Source organism: Octopus sinensis, linkage group LG21 (genome assembly GCF_006345805.1).
Source record: "Octopus sinensis linkage group LG21, ASM634580v1, whole genome shotgun sequence".
Lineage (NCBI taxonomy): Eukaryota > Metazoa > Mollusca > Cephalopoda > Octopoda > Octopodidae > Octopus > Octopus sinensis.
In genome coordinates this window covers 9,348,772-9,371,271 of record NC_043017.1, presented here as the reverse complement: position 1 = coordinate 9,371,271, position 22,500 = coordinate 9,348,772, and the positions used below count along the sequence as shown (strand labels likewise).

At 41.0% G+C, this 22,500-nt stretch overlaps 1 protein-coding gene across 2 annotated transcripts in view; it reads right to left on the bottom strand.

The window, feature by feature from the left end:
• Nucleotides 1-22,500, bottom strand: part of LOC115222733 (protein suppressor of hairy wing-like) — a 112,031-nt gene that overhangs the window by 43,024 nt on the left and 46,507 nt on the right. For both annotated transcript variants that reach the window (XM_029793032.1, XM_029793033.1), the window contains exon 2: nucleotides 14,483-14,719. The gene's annotated coding sequence lies outside the window, so the exon portion shown is untranslated. The remainder of the gene's footprint in view (nucleotides 1-14,482; nucleotides 14,720-22,500) is intronic.

Sequence of the window (22,500 nt, the reverse complement as noted above, 5' to 3'; positions counted from 1 at the left end):
TGGTGGTGGTGTTGTTGGTGGTGGTGTTGGTGGCAGTGTTGGTGGTGATGGTGATGGTGGTGTTGGTAGTGGTGGTGTTGTTGGTGGTGGTATTGGTGGCAGTGTTGGTGGTGATGGTGGTGTTGTTGGTGGTGGTGTTGGTGGTGGTAGTGGTGTTGGTGGTGTAGGTGGTGTTGGTAGTGGTGGTGGTGTTGTTGGTGGTGGTGTTGGTGGCAGTGTTGGTGGTGATGGTGATGGTGGTGTTGGTAGTGGTGGTGTTGTTGGTGGTGGTGTTGGTGGCAGTGTTGGTGGTGGTGGTGTTGGTGGTGGCGGTGGTGGTAGTGATGATGATGATGATGATGATGGTGATTTCACAATGATTTAAAAGTCGTGAAGAACAGAAACAAGAGACATCAAGTCAGGTCATTCACCTCTTTTAGAAGGAGAAGAAAAAATATCAGCCAAATGCTAAGCAATGAAATGTCTTTATGATTAAGGAAGGAATACTTCTTGTTTGTTGCTGTTAAAAATATGCTAGGAGAGAGGCGGGAGGAGAGAGGGGGTGAGTGAGAGGCAGAGACAGGGAGAGAGGAAAAGAGAGAGTAAGAGAGTGGAGCAGTGAGGGGGAGCAAGAGAAGCAGAAAGAGAGAAGTGAAGAGAAAAAGACAGAGCTAGAGGAAGTGAGAGGGAAGAAATAGTGATTAGATCATTCTAGAAGATCTAATCAAGCCAAAAACTACAGTGAATTCTCAAATGTGCATTTCACTGTTTCGTTTTTACGCTTTCTGACGTAGACACACAACTAGAAAACTTGTGCTAGAGTGGAGCCAGAGAGAAACGGTTGACCATATTAACCCCAGCACTCAGTTGATATTTTATTTTATGAACCTCAAAGGAAGAATAAAGCAAAGTCGACTGTGGTAGGTTTTGAACTCAAAACATAAAGTGCCATAACTAAATACCACAAGACGTTTTGTTTGTCACTCTACCAATTCAATTAATAAGTTAAAAAATATTTTTAAGGAGTTTATTAGACCGTGTGTGGCTAAGAAGCTTGCTTCCCAATATGTGAGGTCCTTAGTTCAGTCCTACTGCATGGCACTTTTGGTATCTTCTACTTTAGCCCTGGGCTGACCAAAGCTTTTGAGAGAAAGTTGACAGAAGCCCATTGTATATGAAGTCAGAATGCCATGATGGACCGTTAGCTCCTATACATATTTTTTCTCTCCTTGTTTCTTTTCTGTGTATCTTTCTGTCGAAGAGCATAGGCTCGAAACATAAAAGACTTGTTCTATTTCTATTCCTGAGCGCCATACTAATTAATACATTTGTTTGTTTGTACTCCACCTGCCTTCGTCTTTTGTTTATTTTCGTAAACCTTCTCGTTATATGTGTATATACCTATATATGTAAATGAGTGTGTGTGTGTGTGTGTGTGTGTGTGTACCCTTATCTAAATGTCATATACTGGTTGTAAACGAGCATCACCATCAAAGCGAGGGTGTTCATTTCTTGTCTTCTGTCGAAAATATGTTTGATCATGGGGAATATTAGTTTACTTGGAAAATCTGCCTCCATATATTCAGTCTGACCCATGCCAGCATGGAAAAGTGGATACATAATGATGATTATGATGGAGACACACACATGTATATAAGTTTGTATGTATTGTTAGCAATTGGCTCTTAGTCTGTTGCTAAGGGGCCACTGAAAAGATAAACACCTTGTACACAGTTTGACATGACATGTGCCTGATCAAAGTAGGTCATGGCTGACACATCTAGGTCATGGGTGATTGTGGCAATTAGGTCATGCTGTGCCAGACAAATCTAGGCTGCCATGTTGTGGCTGACAAAAGCCAGATTATTGTGTGCTTGACATAATTAGGTCACTGTGTTTAATAAAACTGGGTCATTGTATACCTGATAGATATAATTCCATATCTATGTGTGTTTGGAATGTCTGACAAAGCTAGGTCTTATTTTTTCTGACAAACCAAAGTAACTAGGTCATAATGGGAGAGAAAACTGGATTGTGTCTAACAAAATTGGGTCACTGTGTTTGACAAAACTGTGTCATGGTATGTCTGACATAAACTGTGTCAGCGTGTGTTTGATAAAACTGGGTCACTGTGTGACTTGATACAAAGTAGGTCGTTGTATCTGACAAAACTAGGCCATGTGTCTGACATAACTAGGTCGAGTCTAGTTGAAACAATTGTGTTGTAGTGTGGGTGGTACAACTAGGCTATTGTTTGAGAGGCACCTCTGTGTTGCTGTGAGGGTGTCACATTTGTACCATGTGGTGGCACAAGTAACATGTGACTGATGTGACAAACAAATCAATAAGGAGCAGTCAAAATATAACAACAACAAAACAGCAAGAATGTGAAGAAACCAAGCTAATGACACGTCATACAGAAATAGCAGCCAAAACTCCCTCATAACCTAAATTGCACCTTTTCAGAGACACCCATGATTAATGTAGTTGGGAAGTAAAACAGACAGGATGGTTATGGTTGGAACACTGTTGATCAGAAGCTTACCTGTTCGGAATAATCTGGCTGGGGATGTGTGGGAGGGGGGAGGGGAAAAGAACAGCAACAACAATGAACTGAGCCACTGAGGGAACCTGTATGTGATTGGTCATGTAGTCTGCTAGAAATAGCAGCCAAATCCCCCCCCCATATAATTCAAGATTCTCTTCTGAAGAGATGAACGGCATGGTCAATCATCATCATCGTCATCATCATCATCAACCTGTTCCTCAACTGGTATTTATTTTAAACGACCCCACCAAAAGATAAAAGTCAAAGGTAACCTCAGTGGAATTTGAACTTAAAATGTAACGATAAATGAGACGCCACTAACAACAACAACAACACGACAGCTTTTATTTTGTTCTTGAGCCCCTGGGACTGATAAGGCCAGAGCTTAACTAACCTGGTTTCCATGGCGAATAATCAAGTGAAATTACAAGATTCCCTTCCTGGACGGGAACTTCCCAGCTCATCGCTTCGACTTATTTTCCACACAGCTGAGCAGAGTGAAGCAACGCGAAACGAAATGTTTTTGCTGAAGAACACAAATGCACTCAGCCCAGTCCAGGAATCGAAACCACAATTTCATGACTGCAAAGAGTGCAGCACCTTAAACCACTAGGCCGACATGCCTTCTTCATCTTCGTCTTCATCATCATCATCATCATCGACATCATCATCATCATCATCGACATCATCATCATCATCATCATCATCACCATCATCATCATCATCATCGACATCATCATCATCATCATCATCTATTTCTTTACTACCCACAAGGAGCTAAACACAGAGAGGAAACAAACAAGGACAGACAAATGGAATAAATCGATTACATCGACCCCCAGAGCGTAACTGGTACTTAATTTATCGACCCCCGGAAAGGATGAAAGGCAAAGTCGACCTCGGTGGAATTTGAACTCAGGACGTAACGGCAGACGAAATACGGCTACGCATTTCGCCCAGTGTACTAACGATTCTCCCAGCTCGCCGCCTTCATCATTATCATCATTATCATCATCAGCAACAACAACAACAACAAAACCGACAAGAGCAGCAGCAGCAGCAGCAGTGAAAGGCATATGAAGTAATGTTGATAAGATCTTGTGGGAAAAGAGTCGACCTTCGTCAGATTGTAGATCTTTAAACAACAGCTTTATTAGTTTCAAACTAATAGCATTGACATGGTTGTGGTAGCGGCAGTGGTGGTGGTGGTGGTGGTGGCGGCGGTGTGGCGAACGTGTGGTGGTTGTATAACAGTGAAGTAGTGTATGGTGGTGGTGGTGGTGGTATTGCATTGATGCTGTTGCTGCCTTGATGCTGTGGTTGCGGTGGTATATGGTGGTGGAGCAGTATATGATGATGGTGGTGGTGGTGGTATTGCAGTTGTGCTGCTGTTGTGGTGAAGGCGGTGGTGGTGGTGGTGGTGTATGGTGCTGGAGTAGTATACGATGGTGTTGGTGGTGGTACTGATTGGTGGAGACGACGTGCAGTAGTATTGTATTGTGGTGGTTGCTGTTGTTGTTGTAGTGGTGATGATGATGATTGTATGATTGTGCATGGTGGCTGTGCGATGATTGCTGGATGGTATAGGTGTGATGGTGGTGGTGTCATGTTGTGCTTGAGGTAGTGGCGGAGATGGTGTAGTGATGATGTGTTATTATTGTTGTTGTTGTGGTGGTGGTGTGACAGTAGTGATGGTCATTTTGTAATGGTGGTGGTGGGGTAATGAGTGATGAAGGCGGCGGCGGCGGTGTTGGTGGTAGTAGCAACGGTGGTGATGATGACAGCGTGAGGAGTGGCGAGAGGAGGTAACAGTGCCATAGAATTAAAGATTCCAAACACTTCCGACCGACATCTAATACTGACTGGAATTGGCAACTTTCACAAAGATCGGTGGTCATTTCGGCTGCCTCCACCACCCACTCATCCCCACCCCCGCCAACTCCACCACAACCTCCGGCATCATTTTTATTTTCGACTTCAGACGATCGGCTCCAGAAAATCTATTTTCACACACATACACACACACACACGCGCGCGCACATACACACGCGCGCGCACACACACACACACACACAATGGATTTGTCGGCTTCAATGATGAGAATTCAGTTGTTAATCAGACAACAGACTCCAGCAGCAACGTCAGTGGCACGGAGGTATGCTCCCCTGCCCCAGGGGCCACTTTCACGAAGGGGTCAGCTTATTTGGGTCTGCTGTATGAGCCCATGCAGGCTGTTTACGGAGGGAGCTGTGCAGGGGGCGCAAACTGAAGGGTGGCACAAACTCTAGCTATGCCACTGACCTAGTCACTGAATCATCTTGGTATAAGTGGCTGAGTATCTCACAGGCTGAATCAGCATCAACACAATGTATGTAGTAAGGCGTTAGGAAGGGCATCCAGCTATAGAAACCATGTGAAATCAGATTGGAACTTGATGCAGCTCTCCAGCTCATCAGCTTCTGTCAAGCTGTCCAACCCATGCCAGCATGGACAGCAGATGTTAAGTGATGACGACGATGATGATGATGATGATGATCTACAGGTCAGGTCAGGTCAGCTTGAGCAAGTGTCTTCTTTTATAGTCCCTGACCAACCCAAGCCTTGCTACTGGATTTGTTAGATGGAAACTGAAAGAAGCTTGTTGTGTGTGTGTGTGTGTGTGAGTGTGTGTATGAGTGTGTGTGTGTATGTGTGTAAGTGGTTGGTATTAGGAAGGGCATCCAACCATAGACATCATGCCAAAGATGATATTGTAGCTTGGTGCATCTCTGCAACTCACCAGCTTCCTATTGAACCATCTTACCCATGCCAACATGGTAAGCAAACATCAAATGAAGGCATGGCTGTGTGGTAAGAAGCTTGCTTCCGAACCACACAGTTCTAGGTTCAGTCCCTCTGTGTGACACCTTAGGCAAGTGTCTAAAGCCTTGTGAATGGACTTGGTGGACAGAAACTGAAGGAAGCCCATCGAACCGTTAATCCATTCACATTTTTTCTCTCACCATTTTTCCCCTCTTAATCTTTTCTGTTGAAGAGCATAGGCTCGAAATATCAAAGACCTTTCCATTCTTCCCAAGTGTTAAACTATTACATCTGCTTGCTGTTCCTACACCTGTCTTCAGATTTTGTTTTCTGTAAATATGAACTATATGTGTGTGTGTGTGTGTGTGTATCTGTGTGTATCTTTGTGTCTGTGTTTGTCCTCCCACTACTGCCACTTGACAACTGGGGTTGGTATGTTTACATTCCCGTAACCTAGCAGTTTGGCAAAAAGAGACCGATAGAATAAGGACCAGGCTTTAAAAACTAAAGTCCTGGTCCCGATTTGTTTGACTAAAACCCTTCAAGGCAGTGCCCCAGCATGGCTGCAGTCAGAAATGACCGAAACAAGTAAAAAATACAATAAAAGAATAAAAATATATATGTGCATGTGTCTTTGTGATTGTCCTCCAACCAGTGTTGGTTTGGTTACACCTCCATAACTTAGTAATTCAGCAAAAAGGGTCTGATAACAAGTGTACCAGGCTTTAAAATAAAACCTAGGGGTTGGTTTGCTCCAGTGAACTCTTCAATCCTGTGCCCCAGCATGGCCACAGTCCAAAGAGATAAATGAAACAAATCTGTTGTGCATTGGAGGAGAACACTTGAGAAAATTCCACAAGAAGGGTTTTTTTCCCCCCCTTTCTTTTTGAAAAATGAAAATGAGAAAAGTTTGTACTTAAAAGGGATTAAAACCCTTTACACATGTAACAACAACATGACCCACTTGTATGTGGAGACAGACACACACACACACACACACACACACACACATATATTTCTTTATTGCCCACAAGGGGCTAAACATAGAGGGGACAAACAAGGACAGACAAAGGGATTAAGTCGATTACATCGACCCCAGTGCGTAACCGGTACTTTATTTATCGACTCCGAAAGGATGAAAGGCAAATTCGACATCGGCGGAATTTGAACTCAGAATGTAACGACAGACGCAATACCGCTAAGCATTTCGCCCGGCGCGCTAACGTTTCTGCCAGCTCGCCACCTTATATATACACATACACATATCAATAGGTATATATGTATAGGCATGTATGGATAGGAATATATGTATAGGTACATATCTTTATGCACACATCATACACACACATATATACATACATATATGCATACTTATATACATATGCACATACACATGTATACATACATTCATACATATACTTCGTTTTTGTACCCACATGTACAAACATGAAGGTAACTACTTATGTCAACATACATGCACATACAACACACCCTCTTTCTGGGGCATAAAGTGACATATATACTGTGTGTGTGTGCATGCATATATATATATATTATATATATACATATACATAAAAGCATATATATATATAATATATATATATATATACACCACACACACTATGTATACATGTACATGCATAAAATCATATATATATATACATATATATATATGAAAGCATATATATATATGTTATATATATGTATATATTATATATATATAATGCTTATGTATATGTATATATATATATATATATATATATATATATATGTTTACACATGCAACATATTTATGAACATACCCAAATATATAAACATGAAGATAACCAATATTTAGATAAGTTTGCACACACACAAACACCACACACACAACAAACACACACACACACAAACACCACACACACACACAAACATACACCAACAACAAACACACACACAACACACATACAACACACACAACACACACACACACACACAACAACACACAAACACACACACACATACACACACAAACACACACACACACACATACACATACACACACAAACACACACCACACATACACACACACAGGGTATGAGCAATTAGATTGAATCAATATGTAGGTTATATTAACATACTGCATCTTTCCCCCCTCCCCTCCCCTCCCTCTCTTCTTTTTCTCTCTCAAATTTTTTTTTTGGGGGGTTTTTGTTTTTAAAATAAATCCCCACCAGTTTTTTTTTTGTTTTAAAAGATTTATTTGAAATGATATAATTTCTTAGCTCACATGTGTGTATGTAAGTGTGCGTGCGTGTGTGTGTGTGTTGTGTGTACACGCATGTGCATGCGTGAGTGCATGCCTGTGTGTGTTTATCACAAATTCGCTCTATGAGTCGGCAAGTAAGATGCTGTCTACACAGGCTAATTCTAAAAATATAAATATTAATTAGTTCATCATCATCATCATCATCATCATCGTTTAACGTCCGTTTTTCCATGCTGGCATGGGTCAGACGGTTTGACTGAGGTCTGGTAAACCAGGAGGCTGCACCAGGCTCTAATTGTGAAGTCACAGCTTTAGATCTCCAGTCATGCAATCAGGAAACCATGAGAAGCAATCACAAGACATGATTCTTCAAACTGAAATCAACCAGCACAGTGGGGTGGGGGGGTGGGGAGTATGAGGAGATCCAGAATTTTTTTCGTGTGTGGGGGATGTTGCCCAAACATCTTTGTAATCCTAGTACTTATTCTATTGGTCTCTTTTTGCTGGAACCACTAAGTTATGGGGATGTAAACACACCAACATCGGTTGTCAAGTGATGGTGGGGAGACAAACACAGACACACAAACATACACACACACACACATGACAGGCTTCTTTCAGTTTCTGTCTACCAAATCCACTCACAAGGCTTTGGTCAGCTCAAGGCTACAGTAGAATACACGTGCCTGAGGTGCCATGCAGTGGGACTGAACCAGGAACCATGTGTGTCTGTGTGTGTGTGTGTATATATATATTTCGTTTTTCTTGTTTCAGCTCAGAGCTGCGGCCATGCTGATGCATATATAAATATATATACATATATATATATAAATACATATATATATATATACACACACACTTCTTTACCATGTCAAACCTCAGCCATGCAGCTTATCTGTTGATTGTGAAGGAGGTTAGTGGTGGTTGAAGTCATAGTGGTAGTGTTGGTGGTGGTGGTGGTGGTTATTGAGGAGGAGAGGTTCGGGGAGGAAGTGGTGGAGTGTGTCATGATGCTGTCATATATTATGTAAACCTTGTCAGAGACCTACTACCGTATGAGGTGCCATTTCCTGCCATATTTTCAGCTCTCATTCAGGGCACCACCACCACTACCACCACAATAACAACAACAATCACTATTTTCACCACCACCACCACCACTACTACCACCATTACTCATCACCATCATCATCATCATCATAACACCCCTACCCCCTACTACTGTAAGCAAGGTTACTACTGACTCACTGAGGGAGTGATTCTGTGATTGCCTGATCCTGCTAGAAAAAACAACCAATTCTGTCTGAAACCACAAGGTTACATTGGACTACAAAACAATGTAGTCCTAGATACACAATGTCTGAATAAGAGATAGGATTGTCAAGGCTGGGATGCCACTGCTACTACAACTCAGTTCAAGGATCTTCTACATTTTGCGTTTCATAATTTGCTTGTGTGTGTTTCAGATGAGAGTGCCACACAATATAATATAAGGCGGCGAGCTGGCAGAACCGTTAGCACGCTGGGCGAAATGCTTAGCGGTATTTCGTCTGTCGTTACGTTCTCAGTTCAAATTCCGCCGAGGTCGACTTTGCCTTTCATCCTCTCGGGGTCGATAAATAAAGTACCAGTTACACACTGGGGTCGATGTAATCGACTTAATCCCTTTGTCTGTCCTTGTTTGTCCCCTCTATGCTTAGCCCCTTATGGGTAGTAAAGAAATATACATAATATAATGATGGACTTAAGGCAATCCATAATTAACCAACAACACCTTTACATTGAGCCACACCGTCACCTAGCTCCTCATCCGCCTCAGTTGTTAAGGGGATGAAGACCTAAATGAGAGGAACTTGATGTGGAATAAGAGGGAGCACTGCTGAGAAAGAGATACACATTGATTAAGTGGAGGCACATGGCCTAGTGGTTAGAGCAGCGGGCTCGCGGTCAAGGGATCGTGGGTTTGAATCTCAGACTGGGTGATGTGTGTGTTTATGAGCGAAACACCTAAGCTCCACGCAGCTCCGGCAGAAGGTAATGGTGAACTTCTGCTGACTCTTTCGCCACAACTTTCTCTCACTTTTTCCTCCTGCATCTTGCAGCTCACCTGCGATGGACTGGCGTCCCGTCCAGGTGGGGAACCTATATGCCAAGGAAACTGGGAAACCGGCCCTTATGAGCCCGGTATGGCTCGAGAAAGAACAACACATCGATTAACAAACACCAGGTGAAATGCTGAGACATTCTCAACAGCAAGTATTGAGTACTGGGAGATGTTTCTAAGAGTATAATCCCAACAGCAGAGTAGAAACTTAGAAAGGAGAGAGGCTGCAAGGAGACAAGGAAGACTGCCTTGGGTCAGTTTGAAATAAGTGTTAAGAAGAATATTGTTTTGTGACAGCAGAGCGACATAATCTCACATCTTATTTATTTTCGCAGACTATATAACCTAATGAAATTTTTGTCTTAAGATGGTAAAGTGTGATTTGAGGGTAATTTAGCTGCTATTTCTAAACAGAATGTCAAATGAACATGTAGAAATTCTCTCTTTCATTGGCTCAAGATTTAAATGTCCGATCTGTGGCCATACTGTGATGATATTGTGTGTGTCCCCCCACATGTATGTGCAGACATATTTAATAGTCAGAAGACGAATGTCTCGAGAACTGCAGAGTTCAGATTGTAAACACACATAAATACATACTAGCACAAATTGATTATAACAATGATGGTGGTGGTGTTAGTGGTGGTGATGGTGGTGGTACTGCTACATACATCCTATGTTCCATACACCATACACCCCATGTATGTCCATGAGCACAGGCCAATGGTGGTAACAGAGATAACCTAAATAGGGATCACTGAAAGTGATGATGATGGTGGCGGTGGTGCTGTTGCTGTTAATGATGATGATAATGGGATTGATGATGATGGTGGTGGTAGTGGTGGTGGTGGTGGCAGCGGCACAGTTATGGGGAATGAAGCAAACAACCTGTAATCTATCGGAGTGTGAAGTGGTTTCACCAGTCCTTCATCCTTCATCCCACTGTCTCAGATGTCCAAAATAACATGAGATGACAACAGAAGACAAAGATACAGCTATATATGTATATATGTGGATAGATAGGTATGTGTGTGTGTGTATATATATATATATGTGTGTGTGTATATATGTATATATATATATATATATATATATATATATATATATATATATATATATATAGAGAGAGAGAGAGAGAGAGAGAGAGAGATAGCTATATCAACACTCACACACACATGAGGAGAAAGAAAGCGAAAAGAGTGACACGCCCACCCATAGAGAAAAGACAGAGACTGGGTTGTATTTAAAAAAAAGCTTTTTAAGTTATTTTATGTATCTTTCTTTAGTGTGATAGATAGATAGATAGATAGATAAATAGAGAGAGAGAGAGTCAAAATAAAAACGAGAAAAAGTTGAAAGTAACAAAGTAGTGTGAACAATAAACAACAGTGATTAGTGGTGGTGGTGGTGGTGGTGGTGGTATAGAGTGGTGATGTGTAGTGGTGGTGGTGGTGGCGGTGGATGTGTTGCAACCTGTGAAGGTGTATAGTACATCAATAGTACATCCTACCTGCTATAGTCAGTGATGGTCAAATTTGGAGAGGGGTGATGGTAATGTGAAGGCGTGTTGGTCTTGTGGTTGGGGTATTCTTTTCTACTGTAGGCACAAGGCCCGAAATATTTTGGAGAGGGGGTCTAATCGATTTGATCGACCCCAGTATGTAACAGGTACTTAATTCATTGACCCCGAAAGGATGAAAGGCAAAGTCGACCTCAGCGGAATTTGAACTCAGAACACAAAGCCAAACAAACTACGGCTAAGCATTTCACCTGGCGTGCTAACGTTTCTGCCAGCTCGTTGCCTTGTGGTTGGGGTATAGTACTCACAATTGCAAGTTCATGGGTTCCGTTCCTGGATCGGGCAGAAGGAGGGAGGGTGGGGGTTGAGTTCGTCACCAAAGACCTACTTCGTTTCACGTCGCTCCAGCCCCGCTCAGTCGTAAATCAGTCCTGGCAACAGCTGGGGAAGTTAACCTTGTAACAGGCCGGTGCCCCATCCAGGGGAATGTTGTCATCTCAGTTACCATGGAAACCGTATTAGTTAAGCTCTGGCCCTATGAGTCCTAGAGCTCAGGATGAATAAGGCAGGTAGACAGACAGCAGCTAAATCTCCTTCAAATTACTTACTACGACCATCACCACAGAGAAAAAAGGAAGTGGAGGATAATGTAAGCCTGGATATATACTCATACACACACACATATATATAAAATACATAGCAAGAGAGAAAGAGATAAAGAGAAAGGGAGAGAGAAAGAGAGAGAAGTTAAGCCTGCGATGGACTGGCATCCCATCCAGGTGAGTGTCTTAATCTCAGTCAGTATGGGAAGTGGATTGGTTAAGTTCTGGTCCTATGAGACCCATGGCAGTGATACTAGTTTTCGTTGTTTAACTACAAGTCAATAAACCCCACCCCTCATTGAGAATTATGATCTAAAGCCTTCCAACCATGACCATCCTGGCATTTTACAGCTCTTGTAGGAGCACAATATCCAATGTGTTCTTTCCTCTTTTTAGATAGTAGTACAACATCTGTGTGACATGAAGAAGATTTGGCTACTATTTCTAGCAAGAGGCTTACCCATTGAGCTGTTCTTAGTAGTAGCGGCAATGGTGGTGATAGCGGTGACAGTGGTCATGTGGCAATGGTAGTGGCGATGGTGGTGATGGTGGTATATATATATTTAGCCCTAGGTCGACCGAACAGGCATACCCATGATCAAACACATTCCAGTTTGTGACCCTCTTGTTGTTTGTTCAGATACAGTGTATCTAGCCTTACCATCATCCTCCTCCACGGCTTCTCTCCTCTGTGGTGGTGGTCGTGGTGGGTAATTCGAGGGGGCTTTAGCTGCTGGCCAGCATACATAGAGGCTCTCTTGTTTGTGGTAGTAGTGGCGAGGGCGGGGGTGCAGCATTGGGTGATGTTGGTGAAGATGATGAAGAGGGGGAGAAGAAGAGGAACAGGATTGTGGTGGTGGCAGTGAGAGAGAGCGAATATAATGATGCTATTATTACTGCAGTTATGGTTGTTGTTTGTTGTTGTTGTTTGGTGGTGATGATGATGAGATGATGATGATGATGATGATGGTGTTGATGTAAAGATGTCGAAAATGAGGATGGTAATGTTGAGGATGATGATGATGGTGGTGGTGGTGACAGTGACGGTGTGGTGGTGGTGGTAGTGACAGAGGTGTTGATAGTGGAGGTGATGATGATGATGATGAAGAAGCTTTGGTGGTTGACACAGTGCCCACTGCCCTCCCCCTCCACTTAAGGGAAGGAAGTTCTCAGATTACACACCCACACACACACACAAAACAGGCTCAACAGGCTGTATGTCCCATCCTCATGGAAAAAAAAGGGTCAGAAACCTAATAAGATGTGATAAAGGGTCAAGGAGAGGATGTTAGACAATGTCGGTCAATACACTTGTAGTCATTATAGTAATAGCAGTGGTGGTGGTGGCAGTAGTAGTAGCAGTGTTAGTAATAGTAGTAGTAGTGGCAGTAGTAGTAGTAGTAGTAGTAGTAGAGGTGGTGGTGGTGGTAGTAGTAGTGGTGGTGGTGTAGTGGTGGTGGTAGAAGTAGTAGTAGTGGTGGTGGTGGTGGTGGTAGTAGTAGTAGTAGTAGTAGTAGTAGTGGTAGTGGTGTGGTGGTGGTGGTGGTGGTGGTAATTACTGTTGTTGTCACTGACTCATTGTCCCCTTCAGAAACAGACCACTCATACATAATTTACAAAAAACTAAAAAAAAATGCAGATCAAGACACGTCACTTATTAAAGTAAGTAATTAAAGTAAGCAATTAAACTTGCATGAAACAAAGAATACAAATAAACAAATAAATAATTAAATAAAGGACGATGATGATGATGATGTTTATGATGGTGATTATTTTTTTATTGGGTGCAAGGGTTCAAGACATTGCAGACAAGGAACAACATACAAGGGTAAAAAGGCAACATATATAAATCCATGAGTTTTTTTTATCATCTCTCTGTTTATTTCCTTGTGTTCCTTTCTGCTGAAGAGCATAGGCTCGAAATGTAAAAGACTTTCTCACCTTCCCGAGCATCAAACTAATACACCTGCTTGTTGTTTATACACCTAGAATTTTACAAAAAAGTTCAAGGGTCGATTTGTTTGGCTAAAACCCTTCAAGGTGGTGCCCCAGAATGGCCACAGTCAAACGAATGAAACAAGTAAAAGATAGGCATATGTATATATCATACATATTCCTGCGCCTTAGGAATTGTATAAAAAAAAAAATATTTTGTGTATTGTTTCTTTCGACTGTTGGGCCTCACAGAGGCAATGACCGAGATCTCTAGCATTATGTCGTGCTTGAGAAGAAGACCCATCAAACCCAAGTAAAATCATAGTTGTGACAGATACTGGTGTCTTGCAAATGGCACCCATGCCGGTGGCACATAAAAGCACCCATTACGCTCTTGGGGGTGGGTGGCATTAAGAAGGGCATCCAGCCATAGAAACCATGCCAAATCAGACTGGAGGCTGGCGCAGCCTTCCAGCATGTCAGCACCGGTCAAACCGTCCAACCCATGCCAGCATGGACAATGGACGTTAAATGATGATGATGATGATTATGTAGAACTATAAGCTGTTTAATTGCAGATAAATTTTCACAACAAAATCTTGTATGGACCCCCAAGAGCCATATGGGCCCTGGTTGAGATCCATCTGCTTTATAACCAACAAATAAAAATAAAAAAGCCCCCCCCCCAAAAAAAAGGGGGAGGGGGGTTTAAAGAAAGGGAGGATTAAACAAAAGTGTTGCTTACCTTTGGTTAGTTAATTCAAAAGGATGGGTAGTCACATGGTAAATTTTTAAAAAAACCCAAAGAGCAAACTTGGTTTGAGAGTAAATAAAATAGTCTTTTTTTTTTGCTTTGTTTTGTGTGTGTCAGTGTGTGTATCTCTGTATATACGTGGGTGTGTATTTGTGGAGGAATGGAGGATCACAAGAATTTGAGATTTTGGATGCTGTTTTCTGGGTTTTGTTTTGTTTTAAATCATACCTGCAATGAGAAGAAAAAAGACATTTGTAGTGGAATTATTTCACAAAAAGACAGAAGTTTCAAGTGAATGAAAAAAAACAACAAAATATACAAAATAAAATAAAAAACAATATAAAAAACAGTTGATTTGAGATGGCACCATCTCGGATCAACTGCTCTAGCAAACTTATGACCAAAAGAGTTCCAGTCGTGACCACCCCATCTTATTTTAAGGAATACCATCACCAGGACTCCACAATATAATGGTTCTATTGTCTAAGACAGTAGACAGGTGTCATTAGGGGGAGAATTTGGCTGCTATTGCTAGCAGGTTGAGTCCCCCTTATGTACTGAGTACATATGAGGGGGTGCTGAAAACACACACACACACATACATATTCTCTTTCTCTTACTTGTTTCAGTCATTTGACTGAAGCCATGCTGGAGCACTGCCTTTAGTCGAACAAATCAACCCCACAATTAGGGGACATAAACACACCAACATCAGTTGTCAAGTGATGGTCAGGGGACAAACACAGATACACACACACATATATATCTATATATATATATATATGTAAAGTTAATCCAAAAATGAAAGTACAAAAAACACAACAACGCGAGGATGTGGAATAAATATAGTATTATTGGATGCTCAGGAAAGAAGGAGGGTTTAACATTTCGAGTGGAGCTCTTCGTCGGAAACATAGGAGAAGGAAAGATCCAGAGAAGGGAAGACAGAGGAAAAAAATCGCCAACGGTACACACGCGGTCACATTTTATATATATACATACACATATGACAAGCTTCTTTCAGTTTCTGTCTACCAAATCAACTCAAGGCTTTGGTCAGCTCGAGGCTACAGTAGAAGACACTTGCCCAGAGTGCCATGCAGTGGGACTGAACCCTGGACCATGTGGTTGGGAAGCAACCACATAAGTATATATGAGAGAGAGAGAGAGAGAGCAGAGCCATCACTACCTGCCAGGAAATATGGGTGTAGGGTTTCTGGTAGTGATAGCAGCAGGTGGGAAGCACAGGTAGGAGTTGTATGGGCAGGTGTTGATTATGGGAAAGAAAAATATAAAGGGAAGAGGTTGAATGTGTAGGAATGAATGTGAACAGCGCCCCATTTCTCAGATGAAGGGGTCACAGAGGGGAGAGAGGTAAGTTACAGGTGGCAAGGGGTAGGTGGGTTCCAGTGTAAGAATGAGTTGCTGAAATTGGATTCCCTGGGGGGGGGGTAGCAGCAGTGCAGGTAGGGTTTGTTGTTGTTATTATCGTGTTGGTGGAGGTAGTGGTAGTGGCAGTCATTAGTGGTTACATACAGTATGGGTACTGGTGTGGGTGTTGGTAGCGGTGGTGCATGTAGTGGGGTGGAGTAGTGATGAAGGTAGTGGTAGTGGCTTTGGTGCTGTTGCTGGTGTAGATAGTGGTGATATTGGTGGTGGTGGTAGTAGTACAGCTGTTGGTAGTGGTGGTGGTGGTGGAGGCGATGAAGGTGGTGGTGACTCCCAACTATGACTCTCCCAATAAGTTGTGGATACATCAACTGGCCACTGATGACCAGGTGTAGTGCAGTGATTGCTGGTATTGGTTACCATGACAACAGTCTCCTCTCCTCCCTCTCTCTGGCTAATATCTACCCCTGCACCTGCCAAAAACCTGTATTCAATGAACCGACCCAAACCTCCCCCAAATCATCAAATCATATGGTTAAAAAAAAAAAAAACAGAAAAGGAGGGGCATATTGACAGATAATGTAGATCCCTAAAAAGAGAGGGTAGTCATGGCTGGAATGCCTTTCATTGAATGTCAGCTCGATCATGGCTGACGTGGAGCTTGGAACATGAATTAACATGGAATTTTACTGGAAAGTTTTCACAGAGAACACTTTAACTCTTTAGCATTTAAACTGGCCACATCTGGCCTAAATATTCTACCAATCTTATGGTCAAACTGGCCAGATCTGTTACAGATCTGTTACTCTTCTGTTACAATGTCATTCTAAAAATAAACAACCATATCACTGAAATCTTGAAACTACAAGATAATCCATGATTAATTCTAAATAATGTGAATAAATAAGCATTACATTGGACAGAGTAATCTGAATGCCAAAGGATTAAGAAAATAAGTTTGTTATCAAAAATAAACCAAAGATGGTCTTATCCAGGTTGGTAGCATAGGGGTTAAATGAGGTGAGAGATAAAGTCCATCATCTCCCACCACCACCACACACACACAAAACACTTATCCTTCCACATGGCTCTTGTTAATTCTTTATTAGCACTATAGCCGACCCCATGCCTCGTGGAAAATGACAGCTAATTGTAGTATTTTATATATAAATATTGATGGTAAATCAAATTAATACACTTTATGATATTCACATACATACACATACTTCCTTTGTACATGCACACATACACAGAGTTGAAACGCTGTTTGATTTTTTTTCGCCATAGAATTTCCATCATCCCACTACCAGTTTGCCATCACCCCATCCTTTCTCATTAATATGTTGTGACGGAGAAAAACACAAGAACATAATCATAATAGATATTTCTGCTGAAAGACATTGCCATTGTCTTAATCAATTTTGGAAATAATGAAGCAATTAGTAAAATAATTTCATCGTTATTAAGTTTGTGCTTAAAACATAAATCAACATTATCATAATTAAGTTGGTGCTTCAGGTGCTGAGCTGGCACCAGACAAAATGCTACTAAGCATTTCGTCTGACTTTATTTCCTGAGTTTAAATGCTGGTGGAGTCGCCTTTACTTTTCATCCTTTCAGGGTCGATAAAATAAGGACAGTTGATCATTGGGGCCGATGTCATCGACTAACCCACTCTCCCATGCCAAAATCTGAGAGCATCGTTAACTTGGTGTCTAGAACATAAATTAAAATGTAATTTCGATGAAAAATCTTAATTCAGATCACTCTAAACGAGGAACCTTGTTATCAGAAAACCAGGGCTGTTCTTGGGCAGTTTGGTGCCAAAAGGGTTAATAGTTGATGTACTAATCCTAATTTTCTTATGTAGGAGAGTTCTAACAAAGTTGTTGACTTCAACTGCCGTGAAGAAGGAAGAATCTAACAGCGAGGTTGGAAAGGTTTTGGGAAATGGAAGCAGATTAGAGGAATGTTGTTGTACTAAGTAAACTTAAAAGGACTAATGGGAAATTTGGGAGTAGGGGTGGGTGGAATGGTTAATAAGAAAGATTGAAATTAAATATAGATGTGTCTTGAATATGACATTTGGAGGGAAAGGTATTCAGCAACACAATCATACACACACACACACACACATATATATATATACTCTTTTACTTCTTTCAGTCGTTGACTGCGGCCATTCTGGAGCACTGCCTTTAGTCGAGCAAATCAACTCCAGGACTTATTCTTTGTAAGCCTAGTAATTATTCTATCAGTCTCTTTTGCAGAACCGCTAAGTTATGGAGACGTAAACACACCAGCATCGGTTGTCAAGATGTGTGGGGGGGAGACAAACACAGACACACACATACATATATATATATATACATATATACGACGGACTTCCTTCAGTTTCCGTCTACCAATTCCACTCACAAGGCATTGGTCGGCCCAAGGCCATAGAAAACACTTGCCCAAGGTGCCATGCAGTGGGAATGAACCCAGAACCATGTGGTTGGTAAGCAAGCTACTTACCACACAGCCACTCCTACGCCTATATATATATATATATACAGACACACAATATATATATATATATATATATATATATATATATACCATACCTTATACATGTTGTATACTATACATATACATACCATAACATACATTACATACATACACCGTTATACATCAATATACATATATTTATGCTTCTATTCAATATAAATGTGTTTGTGTATGTTTATACATCAATATACAAGCATATTATACATACATACACACACACACATTTATATATACATACATACATACATACATATATATATATATATATGATTTTTGCTCATTTTTTTCTTCTTACTTTCCCCTTACATTTCCACGTGTAGTTTCTATTTTCTTTTTGTAATATATTTCTATTATATATATATATATATATATGTATGTATGTATGTATGTATGTATGTATGTATGTATGTATACACACACACATGTGCCTGCATACATATGTATGTTCATACAGGTATACACGGTGTGTATGTGTGCGTCCCGCTATGAGTCTTTTTTTTATGAATACTTGAAATATTCCTCAGGCCTTATTAACATTTTAAGACATAATATAATATAATATAATATAATATAATATAATACATACATATATATATATATATATATATATATATATATAATATATATATATATATATATATGTATATATATGTATATAGAAAAAAATGTAAAAGCCAAAAAGAGAACTGATAATAATGATGATAAAATAATAAGAATTAAATAAAAGAATTAGAGAAAGATAAATCTATCAAACTGTGCAAGAAATTAAATTTGAATTCTTGAAATAAATCTAATAATAGAGAAAGAATTGATTGAAAAGATGAAATAATTGACTGGAAAGAAGGAAAAAGGAAAAAAAAATTTAAGCAAAAAGAAAAAGAAAAAAAAAAAATGTCATTGTAAGAAAGGAGAGCAAGGTGGGGGAGGAGGCAAGGATGAAGTTGGAGGGGGAGGAGGAGGCTGCTGTGTGGTTGAGGTGCAAGATTAACAGAGATGAAGTTTGATTCTGTTCACCACTGTCTGTAAGACGGCTGGAAGTGGCGGCGAGGTGGGGTGGAGAGAGGAGAGAAAGAAAAGGAGAGCGCAAGGGGGAGAGAGAGTCAGGAGAGGAGAGGAAGAGAGAAAGAGATATAAAAAGGAAGAGAGAGAGAGAGAGGGAAGGTAAGAGAAAGAGATGAGTAGGTGGATGTGGTGATGGTCGTGGTGGGAGTTGGTAGAAGCAAAAACTCTGCAAACTTGATTGTCAGCCTGGTAGACAGAGGTAAACACTAGAACGAAGATCAAACAAACAAACAATGTAATTTAGCCCCAGGACAGCTCTGAGCCAGTGGACCCATGATCAAAAACATTCCAGCTGTGACCACTCTATCTATTTTCAGGGGTGACATGGGATCTTTTCAGTTTGAACGGCAGTTTTTTCTAGTGGTGTCATATGAAATTGTCACCCATAATTATGACCCTAGTATCGATCTATTGCATTTCAATCTGTTTTAAGGTTAGGGTTAGGGTTAGGGGTGGGGGAAGGGTATCTTTTTTTTCTTCACAAATGTAAATAAACCCAATCTGTTTCTTAAACGAGGGACATATTCATATGGCACAGAATGTTTTGACATCAATAGATGTCATTGATTGGTTGAAATTGCAGAAATTGAAGGAAAAAAAACAACAAATATCTTACAAACTATAGAATTTTCTCAATAAAGCCAAGAGAAAAAGATGTTTTATAAATACATTCTACCAGTATACGAAGTTTAAACATGTTTAGTTACGTGGAAATTATTTTTAAAAACTGCTGTTCAAACCGAAAAGATCCGTGACATGTCCTAAGACTACAATATCCAATGTGTTGTTTCTTTTATTTCATTGTTTTTCTTTGCAAATGCTTGTGTCTAAGTGGTTAGAGCATTCGGCTCAATAGCGTATGGTCGTGAGTTCAATCCCAGACGGCGTATTGCGTCCTTGACTAAGGCTCTTTATTTCGTGTTGCTCCAATCCACTCAGCTGGACAAAATGTATTGTATTTGTAATTCAAAGGGGCCAGCCTTGTCACATTGAATCTCCTTGAAGAACCCTATACTCTTTACTCTTTTACGTGTTTCAGTCATTTGACTGTGGCCATGCTGGAGCACCGCCTTTAGTTGAGCAAACCGACCCCGGGACTTATTCTTTGTAAGCCTAGTACTTATTCTATCGGTCTCTTTGGCCAAACCGCTAAGTGACAGGGACGTAAACACACCAGCATCGGTTATCAAGCAATGCTAGGGGGACAAACACAGACACACAAACACATACATATATATATACATATACATATATACAACAGGCTTTTTTCAGTTTCCATCTACCAAATCCACTCACAAGGCATTGGTCGGCCCGGGGCTATAGCAGAAGACACTTGCCCAAAGTGCCACGCAGTGGGACTGAACTCAGAACCATGTGGTTGGTAAGCAAGCTACTTACCACACAGCCACGCCTGCGCCTATGTAAAAAGTATGTGTGTCTGTGGAGTACTCAACCACTTACTAGTTAATTTCACAAGCAGGCTGTTCTGTTGATTGGATTAACTGGGGCGTTTGTTGTCATAACAGGCAGAATGCCACCAGTATGTAGTATTTCCCTTTTCTTTAACCCTTTTGATACCAACCTGCCTGAAACTGCCCCCTGCTTCTGTCATGAACTTCATGTTACAAACTGATCCAAGTTAAAATCTTCAACTGAAATTCCATATAAATTTCTGTCCCAAACAACAGCTTAATGACAGCCAAGTTATTTTACGAAACCTTTCACAGGCATGGCTGTGTGGTTACTGAGCTTGTTTTACAACCACATGGCTTCAGGTTCAGTCCCATTGCACAGCACCTTGGGAAAATGTCTTCTGTAGTCTCAGTCTGACAAATGCTTCACGAGTGATCCAACAGCCTTCTCTCTCTCTCTCTCTCTCTCTCTCTCTCTCTCTTCTGGCTCATTGAGCAAAAGCATTATGCATTGGTTGTTTCAGATGTATATCTCTAGAACGAGGGGAGACCCAAGATTGTGTGGCTAGGCTACCTACATTGATTGATTAGGTGACTGATTGATTGATTAGGTGACCATATGGTTTCTATGAAGCACTTCATTCCCCCACCTCCCCACCTCAACTGTCCTAGAAAAAAAATCAACACAAGGTCATGGTTTAGGCTACTAGCAAGTGTTGTTTTAGGAAAGAACCTACCAAGATTAAGGTCCATCTTTTAAGTTCATCCATCTCAGGGTCCAGCCCTTGTGGATTGATGGCTTGTGTGCCCCAATGACCCTGCGAGCAATTCCAGTGGAGGGCAAGCTTCAGGACAGGGTCTCTTATGCTGGACTGGTCAAAGGATAAAGGGCAGATTAATATGGACAATCTCCTCCCAGAGGTAAAAATGGGATTGTATGGGGCCAACACCTATACCCAGAAAAAATGCAAAGTTACAGAAGCATTGATGACAATTTAACCCTTTGGCATTTAAACTGATCATATCTGGCCCAAATATTCCATCCACTTTATGTTCAAACTGGCCAGCTCTGACTGCTCACACCTAACCTGTAATGTCATTCTAATAACAAACAATCACGTCTTTGAACTCTCAAAACTACAAGGTAATATATGATAAATTTTAAAAAGATGTGATTAATAAGCATTGCATTTGAACTCAATGTGACCTCAATGCAAAAAAGGTCAAAAACTAACAAGGTCTGGGAGAAGGCCTTTCTTCAAGGAAATATATGACATGTCAGGCCCTGACCTGGATCCCATAAGGGATGCAGAAGAGAGCATGGCCTAAAGATAGCTGGAAATGTGATACTGAAGTAGAGATGAAAGGGCCAGGGTCCACCTAGTGAGAAGCAGAAAAGACAGCCCAGAGTTAAAAATAGAGAAGAAAAAAGGTCAGTGATAGCCTACGTTCCATAGGAAGTGAAGGGTTTAAGCAAGTATATGTATCTGTGGAGTACTCAGCCACTTAGGGAATGTCACTTGATCAAATAATTGGACACACAAGAAAGCCCATTATACGTTCACTTGTGTGTGCATGTGTGGGCGTCTGTATGTG